Genomic DNA, 18,749 nt, shown 5'->3' with positions numbered 1-18,749 from the left:
CTGACAGCAGAGAGCCTGATGCAGGGCTCGAACTCACGAACATTCACAAACTGAGACATCATAGCCTGAGCCCAAGTCGGATGCTCAAACAACTGAGCCACCCAGGTGCCCCTAAAAAAGCCCATATTAAGCCGGCTTGATTTTATGGGCTTAAAAATGCCAAACACAACTACTCTAGAATTAAAATTTATAAGTGAATGAATGAATGAATGAATGAATAAAAGTAAAAATATAAATGCCAAACACTAAATATTAAGCCGATGCTGCTACTGGCATCAAAATGAGTAAACTTTACCCAGTAGACTTGGGAAAAAAATTAAAATGACAATATTAAGGCCATGCTGAAAACAGCAATCTGAACAATGTAGCACAGTCGATCAAGAGAGGTATTTAGCTGTCCAAAAGTGTTGGAAACAATCTGGGCCTGGCACATAGCGAATGCTCAGGGAATAGCAATAAATTGCAGGCAAGAAACATGGGAGGCTTGAGAAGATAATACTATCAACCATCCCTTTCCTTCGGTGTTCGGCACTCTTCACCTTAAAGTTGAAAGGACTTTGTGCAGCACATTCTCACCAAGTGAGAGTAGGATATGTGTAGACAGTTCCAATCACCACTGTGATACGAAAGAGAAAATTATCCGTAAAGCAGGATACATGCCCAAGGTCAGAAACTGCAGAACTGGCCAGTTCAGTGCCTTTTCTCACCATGTCATATAGGTGCCCGAATTGAGGAGTCTGATAATTCTTATAGAATTCAAGAGAAAGACAGAGAGAAAGAGGGAGAGAAGGGATAGGGATGGAGAGAGGAAAACAGCTAGGAAGGAGGGAAAGAGGGAAGGAAGGAGAGGGAGAATGAAGGAAGGAGGGAAGGAACGGGGGACAGAAGAGGGAAGGGAGGGGGGGGAAGAAGGGACAGAGAAGGGGAGGGGTGGAGGGGAGAGAAAGGGGGAGGAAGGATGGAATTTCCTTCCAAATATATTTCCCTTCTCCTTGTTCAAAATTTATTACGTTATCAATTAAAAATGGAACTTCAGTTTACTTTCAGCTTTCAACACTGCTATGTTTCTATGGTTCATCACCAACCTGCTTTCTCCCATATAATGAGTTTTGTCCTTCATAGTTGCATTGTCCACACCAATAGCTCAGACAAATGCTTGTAAAATAAATTTCATAAAATCTTGTACGTGTTGCTTGTAACTTCTGTGGTTATCAGGCGAGGTACTTGAAAATGCATATTAATTCACCTGCAATCAGCTTGCATGAATGCAGGGGAAATAATTTACTCTGTCGCATTCGCTCTTCCTTCCTTTCTCTCATCTCTACACGTTATATGCTACATGTTGTATTTTGAGGCATTACGCTGTTACCTGGCTGTCATTCTGAGGTTTAGCTGGTAAAACCAATTCTTTTTTTTTTTTTTAAGACAGTCAAGTGTCCTGACAAGTTGATTTCTTTTTTCAGCTATATGTAACAGCTTAAAACATCAGAATATTTCCGTTGGACTTTTTAATTATATATCTTAGCAGTCCAACGTGCTCAGGAGCTGTACTTGAATATTCAACCTGAAATGGACAGAGCATTAAATTAAAGTAAACTACTAACTAAAGCAACTTTGCATGGTGTATCTGCCATAAGAAGTGACAATTCATCTAATGAGTTTGCAATACTAGAGACGTTCTGAATTATTTCCCTCTGGTATGGCTTTTTTTTCATAGTCACTGTGCATGTAGGGTCCACATGACATTCTTGGTTTCTATTAAAGGGAGACTCCTAACAACCAGCACACTGATATGTAATTTTTCTACACCTAATGGTATGGATAAGGTGTGGTAGTGAGACTGTGGACGACCCAGCAAATAAAAATGATCCATTTGGGAACGTGATATCTCATGTCTTAGACACCCAACACCATGCAGCAGTTGGCAGAAGTGACCCAGGAGCCCTAAAAGATGAGCTCGAAGAGAGGAACAGTGAAGAGTGTGTGGGTCCACTCCTTCCTATTATTATTAAGTGGATATCGGTGCAGGATGAGAGAATAAGATTATTAAGGATAACCTTGAACTCTCATGTGTCGATCGATCAATTGGTACAGATTAGCATGTATCACTCAGATGATCGTGTTAGAAAAGCAAATCCTTAGCAAATGTTGGAAACTCAACTGTTCGGGGTTGCAACTGCGTTGTAATCTGACTCATCACCAATGTATTGAAGGTTCCATCGTGACCCACTGGGTAAGACCCTTTCCAAAGGCACTGGAAAGGCTAAAATGGTCGTGGGACTTTGGAGAGCTGGGACCATTTAGGAAGGCCAAGAGTTAATATGTGTCCCAGGGGAAGGGCTAAGGGAACAGTCTGGAGAAGACGCGAAACATCAAAAGGGCATAATGGAGGTCAGGACCCAGGGCCAGGGGCCTCTCCAGGGAGGAGAGGCCACCGAGATGGGCTTGAAGCCAGCTGGATGAGACTGAACTGATCGGCCTTTATTCGTTAGACCAAGTAGTGGGTATTCATCTAAACGTTTCTATTTTTAACACTATCAGGCAATACATATTTCCAGACATATTTTCATTGTCTTGGGGATTGGTTAGTTAGGATTTTGGGGGGAGGTCGGTGATAATTAGGAGAAGACAAGTGTATGATGAAGATTCAGACCATATCAGTAACTTCGTTTAGCAGGCAACCACCGCGACAGAAAAAGAAGGGCTGGGAAAATGAGATGTGCTGAGCCTCTGTGTTATTTACCACTTACTGGAATGCCGGCCGAAAACGGTAAAATAAATATTTCATTTTACGCAGCATCGCTTACGTAGTGAACAAGACACAGAGCCCTCCTAAGACAATTGCTGTGGCGGTATGGGGTAGATAGAATGGGCTCCAAGCCACATCAAGTTTAAGCTAATATTCTTGGGCTTAGGAGTTTCTCTCTTCCCTTCCCCTGAAACAGTCCCCTATCCCATTCCCATAGGTAAAATCATCGCAGTAGGTTTCCCAGACCGGTGTAAGTTAAGTGCAGGTTCCCATTAAAGCTCCGACTCCATGTTAAAGCCAAATCAACACCCTTTACTAATAGAGATGTTCAAAAAAAGATAAAACACCTCAAAGCCCGGGCGCTGGGTTTGTGCTGCTATTTCATGTCCGGGCAATTACAGTGATGGTATTAGGGAAGAGGAGGGCGGGGGTCCTGTTGTCATCGGGGGAAGGGGACGCAGGCCTTTAAGCAATCATGTAGAGCATGCAGAACATCTCAGAGCTGGGGCGGGAACAAAGCTCCGCGCTGTCAGAGTATTGATCTGCTCCAGAAGGTGCAGAGAGCGGCACTATGGTGATTGCCTTCCCCGCTGGGTTTAGAGAGGTCTGAAAGAATACAGTATTGATCTGGCCCCGTTCCTGAGAAGTAACTTACAGATAAAGCCTGACTGGAGGCCACCAACCTTGAGAACAAACTGTTGCCAAGAAGCCCCCCCCCCCCCCCCCCGCCGCCTTTGCCAGGCGTTCCAACATCAGAGCTAATGCTTTGGGGGTGATGATTAGAACACACTTAAGCCCAGGCCCGGGAAGGGCTGAGGACATGTTTTCTCCGTTACCCAAATCGCTGCATCTCCAAGATCTGAAGCAGTGAAAACAATGTCTTGAGTGGAGAGCAGGGGAGGGGGCAGCTGAGGTCCCATCTGCGGAGCTCTATTTTAGCAAGGAAGAAAGTTGGGAGTTTTTGAAGTTTTGTGTGTTTGTTGGAATCCACTCAGAGCCTCATTTACCCTTTAAATGGGAACGCAAATGCCAATTTCACAGACTGTGGTCCGGATTCAGCGGGATAAAGGAACCTACTTGGAAAATGGTAGCTCTTAGTAATCAGGGAAATGTTTGGGAGGGACGTCATCTCTCTGCTTCCTCTTAGAAAGAATGACTCTCTCCCAGTCACTAAATTCCACCAATACATTTTTTTTTTTAAAGAACATTTTTCAGGGAAAGAGATACTTTCAAAATTTCCACTTCCAGAACTGCGTGTAGAATTAGTTTGCCACTTTTGTCCTTGTATATTACCAAACCTCAAGTTCCAACTCGGAAAAATAGAATAATCTCGGCTGAAAATTATTCATATGTATACCCCTCAGTGTCTCATGGTTTCCTGGTGGAAATTACTGTAACCACAGGATTTCGTATGGTTTCAACCTCCAGCCACAAGTTAAAATTGGCCAGATGCTCCTGAGAAGCTGGGGAATGAGGCTGTTAGCTGGGCATTTATCCTAGTGTGGAACTAGATCCAAGCACAAATATATTTGGACTTGGATTTTAAGGTACGATGGTATTATTTCCATCCTGGTTAAGAATATTCATTTGCTAAGGAAGACGGCACCAAGTCTATCACTCCCCTGGGCAAGCTAGCCCAACAATTCTGTGGCGGTATCGTAATCCCGGGACCGCCTCTGCAGCCTGGAGTTATCTCCCTGGAGTATGTGGTGTGTAAAATGGGGTACATGAGACATCCCAGGTGCCAAGGATTTTACGAGTCATGTATAAAAAAGACTCTGTGTGTTTTTGTCTTTCAAAATCAGTATGAGTTCATCACAGCCATCATATAATGGTTTTGTCAATTTCTGCACCGTGTGTTGTATAAACACCAACTTCTCTCAGACTCTTGAAACAAAAGGGGATTTGATAATTTTGTTGTCATAGTTGAGCTCAGCTCAAAGGATACAGGGAGAGGAGAGACATGTCCCACCTCTGATTATTTTCTCCAGCAACTGTGTGCGAGTTGGTGGGGTTGGGGGAGGAACTACGGCAAACGCCCCATGAACACGTTTTCTGTACTTAACAATCATAATTGCAACAGCAATAACATCTTGCAGTTTTCAAAGAGCTTCCCGTGCATTGTCAATTTTTTTTTTATCATCCTCGAGGCCCCTGGAGGTTGGCAGGCACATTCATTCCTGCTTCATTTGATCCAGTCCTGCTTGACCACTGCCGGACTTTTTCCCAGGTGAAGGAACACCCGGGAGAGGGCCCAAACTGGACAAAAAGGCTGCAGAGGTGGTTTGATTTCACCACAATCTTTTAATCTCTCTTAGCAGAAATCCCCTGGGCCCGCCCTCCGGTACACAAACTTGCCTTTGTTCATGCAGCTCAACTAGAAAGCTTCCCCTTCAAAATTTAACTTGTCTCTCGGAAACATTTAAAGGAAACGTGGCCTGTAATTGTCCAACGTGGAATGCAAGATATTCGATCCTTTGTCCGAGGGCTAATATTGAATCCTTGTAAAGCTCCTAGGAGCAGCCTTTGAAGCTCTGACAGAGTTCGCAAAGCCAAATAAAAATAGCCTGAAATATGTATTTGCTTTATCAAAAACTTCAAGCATTCATCCCTATTTTAAGCGTACTCTCAGCCAGCCCCGCACCCTTACATATCGCCCCACAAAAGGCAGTAAGATCATTGATTTTTGGAAATGTATCCGTAATTGAAAAGTCATTTAGTCATCCTCCCGTTGAGAGGACACGCTTTCAAGAATACCGTGTCGACCAAGATTCCTGACCTGCCAAGGTAGAGATGTCTAGCGGCTTAAAATTTTCCTGCACATACAAAGTCCAAAATGCATTGTGAAGAGCAACCCCTCGTGCGGCAAGCCACTGCCTTCCAGACAAGCCACGTAGTGAGCACAGTCATTACCCATGTGATCAGAGCATCAAGGGCCTTTCTGGTATCTCGCAAGCCCTTCTTTTTTCTTCCTTCCCTCCTTTTGCCACTGTAAGGGAAGTCAAGGTGAATGGTTTAATGCCTCTGAAGCTGGGGCAAGAAAACAGTCGCCTTTTCCAGTGGTTAGTAAAGGATACGAGGGAACAGTTAAAACAGAGCCACTGAAGTGAACAACCTTGATGTGACCAACGGGAGGAACACCCCCTTCAGGTACTCCCCGCAGGGTTCCCTTTTGGTCGCTAGGCCAGGAAGGTCAGCCCATCTCTATGGCACTCCCTTTCAAGTGCAGCGCTGAATGCCAGGAGACAGGTTCCGCATGACTGCCGGTTTGCAGGGAAACTCCTCAGAGAGAGACCCCTGACCGACCAGGGGGGGCAGGAACCAAAGCAGGGATCAGGCACTTTATTTCAAGGGTGTGTGTGTGTGTGTGTGTGTGCGTGTGTGTGCGCGCATGTGTGTGTAGGAAGCCTTTCAAATCCAGAAACACTACACAGGTACTCAGAAGAAAAATAGGAAATGGAAATGAGACTATCTTTTCAGAAATAAACAACTTAGAAGTCACCGAGAAGACTAGTGACTCTGCAGTTCGAAATTTCTATTTTGACTGAATTCCATTGCTTTGCAGGAACAGAGCGAATATTGTGGTTTCTTCGTCTTTTGCATACGATAGAAATTCTGCAGCTACGGTTGTCTGTCTAGGCAGGTTTCTTTCCATCATTACTTGATACATGAAAAGTAGGGCATTAATGTTGCTAGAAAATTCCATTCTTGTTATCTGAGAGGATTCTTTCTGCTACAGATACACAGGGCTGTGATCTTTCATTACATGGTGCATCCTTGGATGCTTACATATTAATTAATGAGCAGAGTTAGCAAAACAAACGCGTGACATGGGCGTCACTAACAAGTTCTGGAATAGGCCAGAGACTCCTTGGCCTAAACTTTTCACATCTGCAAATTGAAGGCAATTGTGCTTCCTCACAAGCCATCTTGCTCATAAGCTGATGATTGATGAGTATCCTTACACTGTCAAGCAGCTCTTGGAAGTTCTTGTAAGATATCAGAGCTGCTATGTACAGCCCTGTGCACTTCTGTTATGTTTCATTTCTGCATCTACTCAACGCTCCCGGGTGGCAAGGAACTAGTTTTGTATGTCCCAGCAAGTCATGGACCAGAGCACGAGCTCCCATAGTTGGGAGGGTTGAAGTCAGGCTGGAGATTTGTTGGGGTGGGAATATTGATAAGAGGGCTCAAGCCTAACCCCCCACATTCAGCTCAGTGCTTCTGCTTCATTTTGGGCCCCGGAGATACTTAAATACAACGTTCACAGCCCAGCATTCATGGAGCCCACACCCTTGGAAGGATGACGATATATGGGACAGTTAAGTTTACTTGTGTCCAGCACAAGAAGCAGTAGATACTGATGGGACATAGAAGACAACAGACTGAGCACTATGGGAAGCTTTATGGAGAACGGAATGTTTCTCTGAAAAGGGAAGACAATATATGAGTGACTTACAGACCTGATTTTTACTGATTTTCTGTTGTGATTATCACAGGTGTCTACAAAAATTTCCAGACTCATTCTCTTTTTCCCACCCCACTCTGACTTACCTCCCTTTAGCTCCCCCCCCCACCACACTAGTTGGATTTGAAAACCCTCTTTCAATTAAATTTGGAAATCCCAGCAGGGAAACATTCTCAGGAGCCTGTCTGATTAAGAATAGAAAAATAATTATATTTTGACATCTATAATCAAACCCCATAAAAGAGCCCCAACTGATTTTAAAACTGGTACTTCATATATTACATTTTTATTTTCAAAAGCACTGACACTGTCCTATCTTACATCTGGCTATCATTTCATAATTTGCTGTCCTTACAAAATTCTGTGGCAGCTATGAAATTTAAGGCACGGCTTTGAGGCAGAAATGCGGTGCCTTTTTCCACAAAATTTGGGATGCTGGATTCTCCCTTTATCGAACTAACAAAAAAAAGATATCCAATTTTGTGTAGGTATGGCTTAAGGTGCTTGCAGGTATAGTCTTTTTGGAAGAGGGAAATAAGACTTTTAAAATGTGGAATTTGAAGATAAACTAGGAAGCGTTGACTTGCCAACCTGCAGCATATCAAAATGTCAGCTCAGCACCTTAAAGAGTCTGAAGGGATTATTCAGCCCAATTTTCTCTGTGCTTAATGCCATATCCTGGCTTAGAGTCAGGCTCTTCTGGAAGAACATTTAACTCTTACGGCACACCCTGGCCCCATTTCGTGCAATAGAGTCGCCATTTCCGAAATAAGATTCTAATAGTCTGAAATATTTCCCTCAGCTTTGAAAGGATCCTTGCTTTGAGGATATAGCTTACATACTGTGATAACCTCAATCATCCCTGGCAAGAATATACCAAAATCATCCTTATGCTTCCATTAGTAGGGCCTAACAAGAATGGTAATAAGAATATTCTTAGCACTCTCCCAAGAAGGGACAGTGGCATGAATCTTAGGACAACTCCCTCTAAGCCCGTAGGTGATGCATAATGGCTTTCGTGAAACAAGTGTAAATCTTCAACCAGGACATTCAAACTCTGAAGGAACAGGTATTCATATGACATTTGGAAGGGACCTCAGAGGTAGACAAGTTTATTTTCAGTATGATTCACGAAGCCGCTCTATTGTCTTTCCAACGGATGGACACAAGGACTGAGTCTTTGGATGTCAAAGAACTCCCGCGTCAGAAAGCAGCCTGTTACTGAAACTGATGGGTCTAATACGAGCTTCTTTCTTATATTTTGCCATAATCAACCCTCAAAAACTTTAACCACACAAGCTATTTCTGTACGAGGGGGCCTCATAGAGTAGAACCGATTATTTTCCCCGCAAGATATCCTTGCTAAAATTTTAATTAAATCGTTCCTGTATTCAACCACTTACTGGGCACCCACTATGAGTCAAGCACCCATTTCGTTGCCGGGGATACAGCTGTAAACATAGTGAACAGTCCTCTCCTTCATGAAACTCACATTGTGGTCTGAGTGTAGAGGGAGAAGATAGGCAAACAAATACGTGAAAATATAAAATGTCATGCGGAACAACGTTTGGCAGAGGAGAATGCTGGAGCTTGCAGGGTGAGGAGGGGAGCTGGGCGTTCGTATCAGGTGGTCAGGGAAGGCCTCACTTATAAGGTTGTATGTGAGCAGAGATCTAAAGGAGGGGGGGGAGACATACCAAGTATCCCGATTCCTCCCACTCTGGGTTGGCAAAGGGATTTCACCTCTCCTGTTGGCTCTAATTGGTTGGTAATGCGGTCTAGATCTCTATACACAAGCCTGGGGCATCAGTCGCATCCTGGCTAGTGTAGACAGGAGTTTCATTTGATTTACAGCATCTGCCATGGATGCCAGACAGAGATGGGCAGGAAACATTCAATAGGTGTATATCGTGGACCTGCAATGTATTGTGTGGTTCATCCATTGTCCAGTCTTCTCTAACTTGTATATAGTAGTCCCCCATCATCCACGAGGGATGCGTTTCAAGACCCCCCCGCCCCCGTGGATGCCTGAGACTGTAGATCATGTCAGCTCTACGTATACTGTTTTGTTCCTATACATACATCATTACGATAAAGTTTAATTTATAAACTAGGCACAGTAGGAGATTAACAACCGTACCTGATAATAAATTAGAACAGTTATAACAATAGACTTCACTATATTTCAAGTTATAGAAATGTGGTCTCTGTCTCTCAAAATATCTTATTGTACTATACTCATCCTTCTTCTTGTGAGGATGTGAAATGATGAAATGCCCACAGGATGAGGGAAAGCGAGGTAGACATTGTGACGTAGCGTTAGGCTACTATTGACCTTCCGACGATACGTCAGAAGGAGGATTATCTGCCTCCAGACTGCCGTTGACCGTGAGTAATTAAAACTGTGGAAAGTGACACCACGGTTAAGCGGGGGGGAACCACCGTCCCCATTCTTCCAAATGAATCTCTTATGTTGTTTTCAGTCTTTGCTACGCTTTCCCTTTCTCCAGAGTAAAGGTTAATATCTCTCCTAAAGGGTGAAAGTCAGGGTGGAGCATAGGCATTGAGGGGGGCGGGGGGGGGGCCTGGTGCGCACAGAGAAGACCTGAAATCTCAGCACCCTTGTTCGGGACTCCACACTGACACATATTCAGTACAGGGTCGTATTAATTTGGTTTAGGAAGGACTTTTCATCTCATCCATGTGTTTAGTGCTACGTGGCTGCCAGCAGGACAGGCACACGGCAGGCACTTCCTTCTCTCCTTCCTTCCTTGGCTAAAACCTTAACATGATATTTAAAGAAAGCTGTGTGCATGAGAGGAGTACCATTTATCAAAGTTTCACAAGTTCTAGCACACAGTGTAAAACCACAGTGTGACGGTGCCCATTCCTAACAAAAGGTTAACGCTTTAAGAGTAAAAAAAAAAAAAAAAAAATTTGGATCTGCTGGTGGGTAATTGGAATAAACATTCAAATTTGAGCATCAAATTTCTCATTAGTTTCACATCAATACCTGTGCTGCAACTATGGATCAGTGAACTGGACTCCTCGCTGCCCAAGTGAGTTCATTAATCACTCTCCCCTAAGATGGCTGTGTAAGTAGACAGCTGTTCTAAGCAGCTGTCTTCCAGTAAGACTCCTCTCGGGCAGACGGTGGGAAACTTTTTGCAGGAGTCGGCTGTTGTTTCAGCTGGAAGTCCCACTTGTCGTGACAGGTCCAGGAGCAAGTGGGTCTGAGGTCAGGAAAGCATTCCAATTTGTAAATGGTCACTTTATGGTCACAGATAGAATGGTTTCAAACCATTAAGGCTAAGTTTCCATATCTTATCTGACTAATCACCAGGAAGAAGAAATCCGAAGCTATGCATTTCAAGTTTACACTGTATTTGGTGAAAAGCCACAAACCTAAAGTGAACTCTTAAAACCTTTTTTTCTTTTCCTTGCACAAAATGATATGGCTTGGCTCCTTTGCTGCCCTGATCTTCCAACTATAGATAGTTAACTTTATTTTCATATTTTCAGACACACTTGGCTGCTTAGAGAGATCAGAATCCACACACAGCTCCAATTCTCCATTATATTGAAGCGAGTACTCCTGTAATTGGAGCTTATCCTGTTGTAATATATGCAATCAGGAAATTTGAAGCAGCCTTGATGGCCCCTATAATATTTCCCTTAGATGCTCTCTGATATGTCAGTGTCTACAAGTTCATCCACACAGCAATGACCTCATGTGGCAACCTTTTTCCATCCGCTAGAACACTTAGTAGTAACATGAGAACCTGATTATCTTCTCTTAGGGAAAAAAAAAAAAAAGGAGGAGGAAAGACTAAGAAAAACAACACACATAAACACGAACTGAAAAGGTATCTCTCTCTCGTAAACAGAACCGCCAATAGAAAAAGAAAAATCACAAAATCCTAACAATTGTTTTGTGGAAAGGAGGTGGGTGGGAGTTTGTTGGAAATCAAGGACTTCCAGGCATATCTATTTCCTGGAGATGTATTTAGTGTTTTCACAGTAAGGAAAAGAGAAGAGGAGGTCAAAAGTTGAACTCATGAAAACTTTGGTTTCTCTCATTAATTGCAATCAGGAAATATACAAAGGGAAGGGGGAAGGGTAAAGAATGAATATTTCCTGGGTACTTCTTAGGCAAACCATTTAAAATTGAACTCCCCTAGTGTGTGATCAGGACAGCTTTTAGGTAGGCAATGCCACCCCCAAGTGAGATGAGGCAACGAAATATTGTTCATTCATTCATTCATTCATTCATTCAGTATATCTGTTATCACATTCGTTCAGAGAAAGCACTATGTGCCACGTTACTGTTCTCGATCTCAGGAATAGAGGTAAACAAGGCAGAAAAGAGCCTTGTTTTTACAAAATTTACATCTTAGTGGGCAAGGACATAAACCAGAAAATACCAGCTAGTAAGAGGGTTAGGGGTAAAAATAAAATAGAATCACATAAAGAGAGACTGAAAGCTATTTAAGGTTAAGCGGGGTTACCTAACCTTACTGGGTTATTTAACTTGGGGTTCTCTAACTTGAGGCCCGTGAAACAAAAAAGCAGTGCTAGAGAAGCTGGCAGAAATAATCCTCCCATAACAACACAGCTGGTACAAGATGTGGGGTATTTGGACTCACTTCTGTGTAAGTGTAAAGCCCCCATCTTTCTTCCAAAATCCGCTTTATAGGGTCATCGTGAAATAACACATGACTAGTTTTGCGAACCATAAAACCACAAAGGGAGTTGGAAATTATACATGGAAAGTGGACAGACAGCATAATCAGATAATTAAATTACAAATTTTCTGTATCTGCCTGGGCCCCTCCAAACTGTTCACCTGTCTAGCGTCATTTCTCTGGATAATGGTCCAGTTTAAAATTCTTTTGGCAATAGCTTTCCCTCAAGACCGCCATTTCTAAAAGTTTCCTCATCCTTAAAATTGGGGTGTATTTTCCCATTTAAGGTAGGGCTTTTTTTTTGTCCTCACTGCTTCTACCTCTTACTCTCTTAAAATCCAATTTTGTCCAGTGTGTCTTAAATTTACCTTGGCTCGGGGCGCCTGGGTGGCTCAGTCGGTTGGGCGTCCGACTTCAGCTCAGGTCATGATCTTGTGGTCTGTGAGTTCGAGCCCCGCATTGGGTTCTGTGCTGACAGCTCAGAGCCTGGAGCCTGTTTCGGATTCTGTGTCTCCCAATCTCTCTGCCCCTCCCCCGTTCATGCTCTGTCTCTCTCTGTCTCAAAAATAAATAAACGTAAAAAAAAAATTAAAAAAAAACTTACCTTGGCTCTAGCATGGAGTATGTTGGGACTAGATCTCTGTATTCAAGCCAATGAGGGGAGGTAGTGGAAAATGGGATGTAGAAAAAGATTTATAAAACATTAAAAAATACTATATGGAAAGACACACCCAGAAAACCCTAGAGAGTTGAACCGTCTATGCCCAATGGGGTCTATTAATGGAAATTGTTTAATGAGTGTCTTTTAAGGTAATTACCTATTAAAATACTAAACACTTGAATGGTAACTTTGGTCTCTAAGAACCTTGGAACATTTTCTACACTCTTGACTCCTGGGATGATTTCACTCACTACTGAATTGCAATCCCTTCTAAGGGTGATTGTTTCAACTCTAACACACCCATCAGCGTCTTCTTCCTTTATAAATCTAGCTGACTGAGGAATAACCCAAGAGTCAAACCAGAGTTGATAACCTCTGACCTTTGAGATTTTTACAGACCTGTTGATGTAAAATCCAAATTTTATACGTTTCCCTTTTTTCTTTTATGTCCTTCCCAACTTGTTTATATAATCGGTACGAGGAGCTCATCAAACAAAACTGTCTTTGTTTTATGGCATATATGGAGGAAATTGCTAGGCAATAAATATTCATAAAAATTATTAATAAGGCTCCAATTTTGAAATATGTTTGCTAATACTCGACTCATAAAAATGAATTATTTTACTGGACTGTTCCTCCTTGTTCCCGTTTTTGCTGAAATTCCAAATATGGATCCAATTTCTCCCTTAAATTTGAGCTGTATTTCATCCCATTTGCTCCCCACTTCAAGGGTAGAGTTAAAGAGAATCCGATGCAGTTTATTCCGTTGAATATAACAATAATCCAGAATGATTCGTATAAATGAAACTGGTGGGGAAATAAACACACATGCATAAATTATCTGTACACACGATTTTTATAAGTTAGGCATTCTGTACAATATGTTACTTTCCATGTTATAATTTCTGACAGTTGCATCACAGGTGTGAGAATACTGAGCCACAAGAAACAGTCACAGATGCATGAAATTCAGAGCTAAAAGAAACTTGAGAAGACATCTGGTTGAAACCCCTCTCTTTAAAGAGGTAGACAGCAAGAGCCAGAAAGGTTATGGGCCTTCCTTCTAGTGGAACAGCTAGTTAAGGGGAGAGTCTAGCCCTTCTGACTGCATGTGTGCAAGGCAACAAGGAGAACTTGCTTCAAGCTCTTGGTGTGAAGTTTCTTTGGCCTAATTATACAATCTTATTTGAAACTCGGTGAAATATTTATCTAACGAATGTCTTACCAAGAAAAACTTCCACTGACCAGGAAACTGTATACTGTATTATAAACTGAATGCTTCTGTGCCCCCAAATTCCTATACTGAAGCCCTAACCCCCAGTGTGACTCATTTGGAGAAGGGGGTTCTAAGGAACTAATTAAGATTGAATGAGGTCAATGGGGTGGGGATCCTGATATCATAGGATTAGTGTCCTTAAAAGAAGAGATACCAAAGAAATCTCTGTCTCTCTCTCTCTGTGTCTGTCTCTCTCTCTCTGTCTTAAGTTCTCTTTCCCTATCCCTCCATCTCCCCCTCTCTCCCATGTTTCCCTCCTCCCCTCTCCCTACATGCATGCAAAGAAGAGGCGATAGGGTACACAGAAAGATGGTGGCCGTGCACCAGCCAAGACAAGAGGCCTCAGGATCAAAGCTATGTTGCCCACACCTTGATCTGGGGCGTCTGTCCTCCAGACCCGTGAGAAATAGATTCCGTTGTTGAGGGCATCCAGTCTATGGTATTTTGTTACAGCAGCTCAAATGGACCAACTGACTGCAATGATTAAAGACAGATTTACCTAAATCTCCCAGTTTTACTTAAGAAGAACTGGTTATCTTCGCAAGTACATAGTATTCAATCAAAGAAAAGAAAAAAGAAACCGGAAGACTCTAACACAGGTAGACAGTTTGGAAAAGCACATTCTACCTATCGTGGTTGCAATAAACATGCCCTCAGGTAAAGCTGTACATATACCCTTGACTCTTTTCTCAGAAAAAAGTATTGAAATTGAAACTGAAACGGCTGGATCAAAGTAGGAATGTCTTCAGGCTTTGAGGGAGTAAATTTTCACAGAAATATTAACTAGATATTACACTCCTCTCGACAGTTTTTCGCAACCAGGCGGCCAGTTGCTGGACAAGAGTCAGAGAAGACCGCTACTCTATGTAGAACCTTCTCGTAGATCAGCTATCGTCCACACTAAGGATCCCTGGTGGGACTGAGGTGCCCAAAGAACACTTGGAAATCTAGGAGGTACTAAGATCTGAGGAGGAGAGGTGGTTTGACTTCACTTTTGTTTATCAAAGCGAAATTACCAATTTACCTTAATTTGGAGATACACTATTAGCTGAAAACTAGCACCAAAAAAAAAAAAAAAAAAAAAAAAGTGACCCAATTCAACTAAAAATCTTCTGTAGGAATAAAGGTAAGCGGAATTCAAGGGTGCATCTGACTGAAGCAACAGTTTCTTGAACTGGGTCATCGATTAGAACCTTTTTTTTTTTCCTTTTCCCTTCTTTCCTTCCTCCCTCCCTCCTTCTTTCTCTCTTTCTGTTGTGCAATCCAAGAATCTAAGGCCAGTTTTCTACAAAGATACAAGTAGTATTCCCCTTGGTGATCAACGGACACACTTACAGAGCACGCTCCAATCCCAGTCATTACTGACTGACCAGAATTTTCTATTTTACATTGCCTTCTACCCAGAAATTCTTCAAAAGGTAACTGATCAAGTGAAGCTTCCTGGAAAATGCACAGTTTGGAGAATTTGGCTAAGACACCTAGTCAAACCGACACTTTGCCTAGCAAGTGTAAAAGCAATGCTCTTAACATCTCACGGAAGTATCCACCCTATTCATGAACTTTAAAACCACCACGTGGACACGTGTTCGCCCTCCCCACCCGCGCTCCACCCCTTATACCTGAACATTCTAAGGAAAGTTAAAATTTTAAAAGGAGGGAAAATATATCATAGAGATATACTAATCCTCTAATTCCTTAGAGGAGAGAGTAACCTTTTCTCTTGATATAGGAACCAAGCATTGATCTGTCACACTGTTTGTTCTAGAGAGAGTTCCCAGAGGCACATTCAGTTTGAAACGTTAAGGCTAGTTCATTAGGCGTCCCTAGCTCGTTTCTCCGAGAGAATCAAGATAACACTGTGGTTAGTTAATGGCTTTCTCTTGTTTCCCCCAGAGCCTGCCTGTCTGAAGCCTGCAGGCTCGAGAAGCTTCTTCCCCCCTTCTCTTTGCTATTAGTCACAGCTGGTAAGGCTCACAGGAGCCGAGCCTGTTTGAAAACAGTCGGATCACGAAAGCGTTTGAGTCTTTCTGCTGTGAGCAACAAACTTGGCCCGGCTGCCACCACCGGGAGATGGGGTGCGGGTGGGGGTGGGGAAGGGATGCGCGGGGAAGGGAGGAAGAAAGAGAAATCGCTACCCACCTGGCTTCAGAATCCTTTCCGAGGGAGCCAGCGATGGGCTGCTTTGCTGGGAAAGTGGGAGGACTAACTTTTCAAAGGGAGCAATGCCTCCTGGGGGCTCCTGCCTCCCTGCACTGTTCTCCCCTGTATTCTGGTAACGGGGTGTTGGAGGGGGCTAATGATGACGCCTCCCCCCCCCCCCCCGATGCAGGGAACTAACCCCCCGGCTGATGCGGTTCCCCAAGACCCACTCACCACCCTCCCCGCGACCCCCGCCTACTTTTTATAGAACCGGAGGTGGAGGAAAGCCAGAATTCAGATATTACAGATGAATTGCAAAACCAAACCCGTAGGCCTCGCTAACGTCTGAGCGCCGGATTACACAGAGGAAGAAAACGTGACGCCCCACAAGCACGGCCTGATGTCTAAGAGCCCTGGTATTTCGTTGTTCAGTGCACGCTCCTCACAAAGCTGGTCCTAGAAGTGCTGAATAATTTTATCTTTTGCCTCCGCTGGGGCCTCGGTGAGCTGCTAACAGGGGCCACGTGTCTGCTGCTCCCTGGAGTAGCTCGTGTGCTGGCCGTGCAGAGGGATGTCCAGACATGTTCCAGGATGATGTAGGTGATAACAATGATGTCATCGCCGGTGACAAATTACCCTTTGTCACAGCCCCTCATCCTGATTCATGAACGGTACGGTTGCCTCGGGTTTACGAGGCCAATAAACATACATGCTTCGGGGTCGCGTTTAAATACAGGCCGGAAGGGTGTCATTTCCCTTTCTGGATGTCTCCAGGATTCATATTGTCCCGAGAACTCGCACAGGAAAGTTTTACGAGGGTTCAGGTCAAGCCCGTAAAAGCAATAGGGTTCTCCAGGCCACCGCTTTCAGGGCAGTCTGCTTATCTGGTTTGGGGTTTGCAGACCACGTCCCTGCCTCTTCTGAAACAGTCGAAGGGTAGTTCGGTCCTTCCTCTGAATTTGGAACATCCTAACAACCTCGGAGAGATGATAAGCACAGGAGTGTATCTCGACTTCCAAATTCAAGTTTTGATTAAGAAGACAAAAAAAAAAAAAAAAAAATCATTCAGACACACTTTTCTTCTCTTTCCCCAAAAAAGGCAACGTGGGTGTAAGAGTTCTAACTAACAAGGTTTAGCACAATCATGTTTTAGGTTTTTGTCTCTGTTCAAAGGTCACACAGAGGAGAAGACCAAGGGGGAAGGTGGAAAATCCACATCCCCTGGGATGCGTCTGGACTGTCCACTATAGCTCTTGCTGTACAACAGGGAGTTGATCACTAATATCTCACGTCTGCAAGTGGAATTACGGGGCTACCGCATAATATTTCTGAACCACACCGGCATCCATACGTCCAACTTTTAAACATGAGTTTCTTAAATCGCCCAAGTTAAAAAGAAGCATCATTCAAGTTAAAAAGGCATATCATTCAAACAAGCCACAGCTCACGTAAAGATTTCACTTAGGCCTCCGATTTTAGGGGATTTTTTTTCCCCATGTCTCATATCGGACATCAGCCGACTGCATTTCCAGCAACTTACCCTGGAGGTGAACGTATCTCTGGGTATGCATGAAGTGACATCAGTGTTGTTCATTTATTCATCAGGCACCAATAACAACTGCATTATTTAATACAGTTCGTTCTCAGCACTTTGGCTCCTGGCAATTTCACCCTCCTGTATCTCTTCTTTCTGCCTAACCCTTCTAGAGCGTGTATTCTTCCTCGCAGAGCCGGCACACTGATGGTTGATGGCCTTGGCCCTTGGTTCTGACTGATCCAATATTTCGCTCCTCAGAGAAGGAAGACAACGCCCATTCACAAAGGAAGCATCAGATTACACTCTAGCTGGCTTTCATTGAACACCTACTGTATACAGGCCATTGTTTTTTTTTTTAGGGAATATACTAAATAGGCCATTTTTGGGAATATAAAGATAAATAAGTATCCTTGCTTACTTTCTTAGCAGATGAGATTAGTAAGAGTCATAATAACTAAAATCACCTGCTAGCACTACATGTCCGGCCGTGCTCTAAGTACTGTATACGCATAAACCCATTTAATCTTCAAAGAATCCTTTGAGGGAGGTATTATCATTATCCCATTATACAGAGAAGCAAATGAAAACACAGATGGGTTGAATTATGATTGTTCAATGCTGTAAACAAGAATATGAATAATCATGGGGCAAAGGGGTACATTTGAAAAGCAGCATTCGGGAGACAGGAATGATACCCATGGAGCCTCAACCAGTGGAGAAGAAAAAGCCTAGAACAGCAACAACAAAAACACAGGCCAGATTTCCTGCAAAGCTGAACTTCGATGGAATTTTAAAGTGAGCTTTAAAATTTTTTGTAATGTTTATTTATTTATTTATTTATTTATTTATTTATTTATTTTTGAGAGAGAGAGAGAGAGAAAGAGAGAGAGAGAGGCAGAGTGTGAGTGGGGGAGGGTCAGAGAGAGAGGGAGTCACAGAATCTGAAGCAGGCTCCAAGGCTCCGAGCTGTCAGCACAGAGCCCGACGCGGGGCTTGAACCCACGGACCGCGAGATCATGACCTGAGCCAAAGTCGGCTGCTTAACCGACTGAGCCACCCAGGCGCCCCAGGAATTATGCTTTAGTAACACTACTCAGACAATGAGATATATTTGGAGAAGTAACAGAAGGGGCATTTTGGAGGCCCTTGGAAATGACGCCAAAGCTCTACGAGTATCTAAATAACAGCGTGACAATCATAATCAAAAAGAGGGAAGAAACCCAAAAGTCACTGT

The sequence above is a fragment of the Panthera leo genome, chromosome B3 (genome assembly GCF_018350215.1).
Source record: "Panthera leo isolate Ple1 chromosome B3, P.leo_Ple1_pat1.1, whole genome shotgun sequence".
NCBI classification, from domain to species: domain Eukaryota; kingdom Metazoa; phylum Chordata; class Mammalia; order Carnivora; family Felidae; genus Panthera; species Panthera leo.
The sequence above is the reverse complement of the archived record's forward strand: the minus strand, read 5'-3'. Positions refer to the sequence as shown.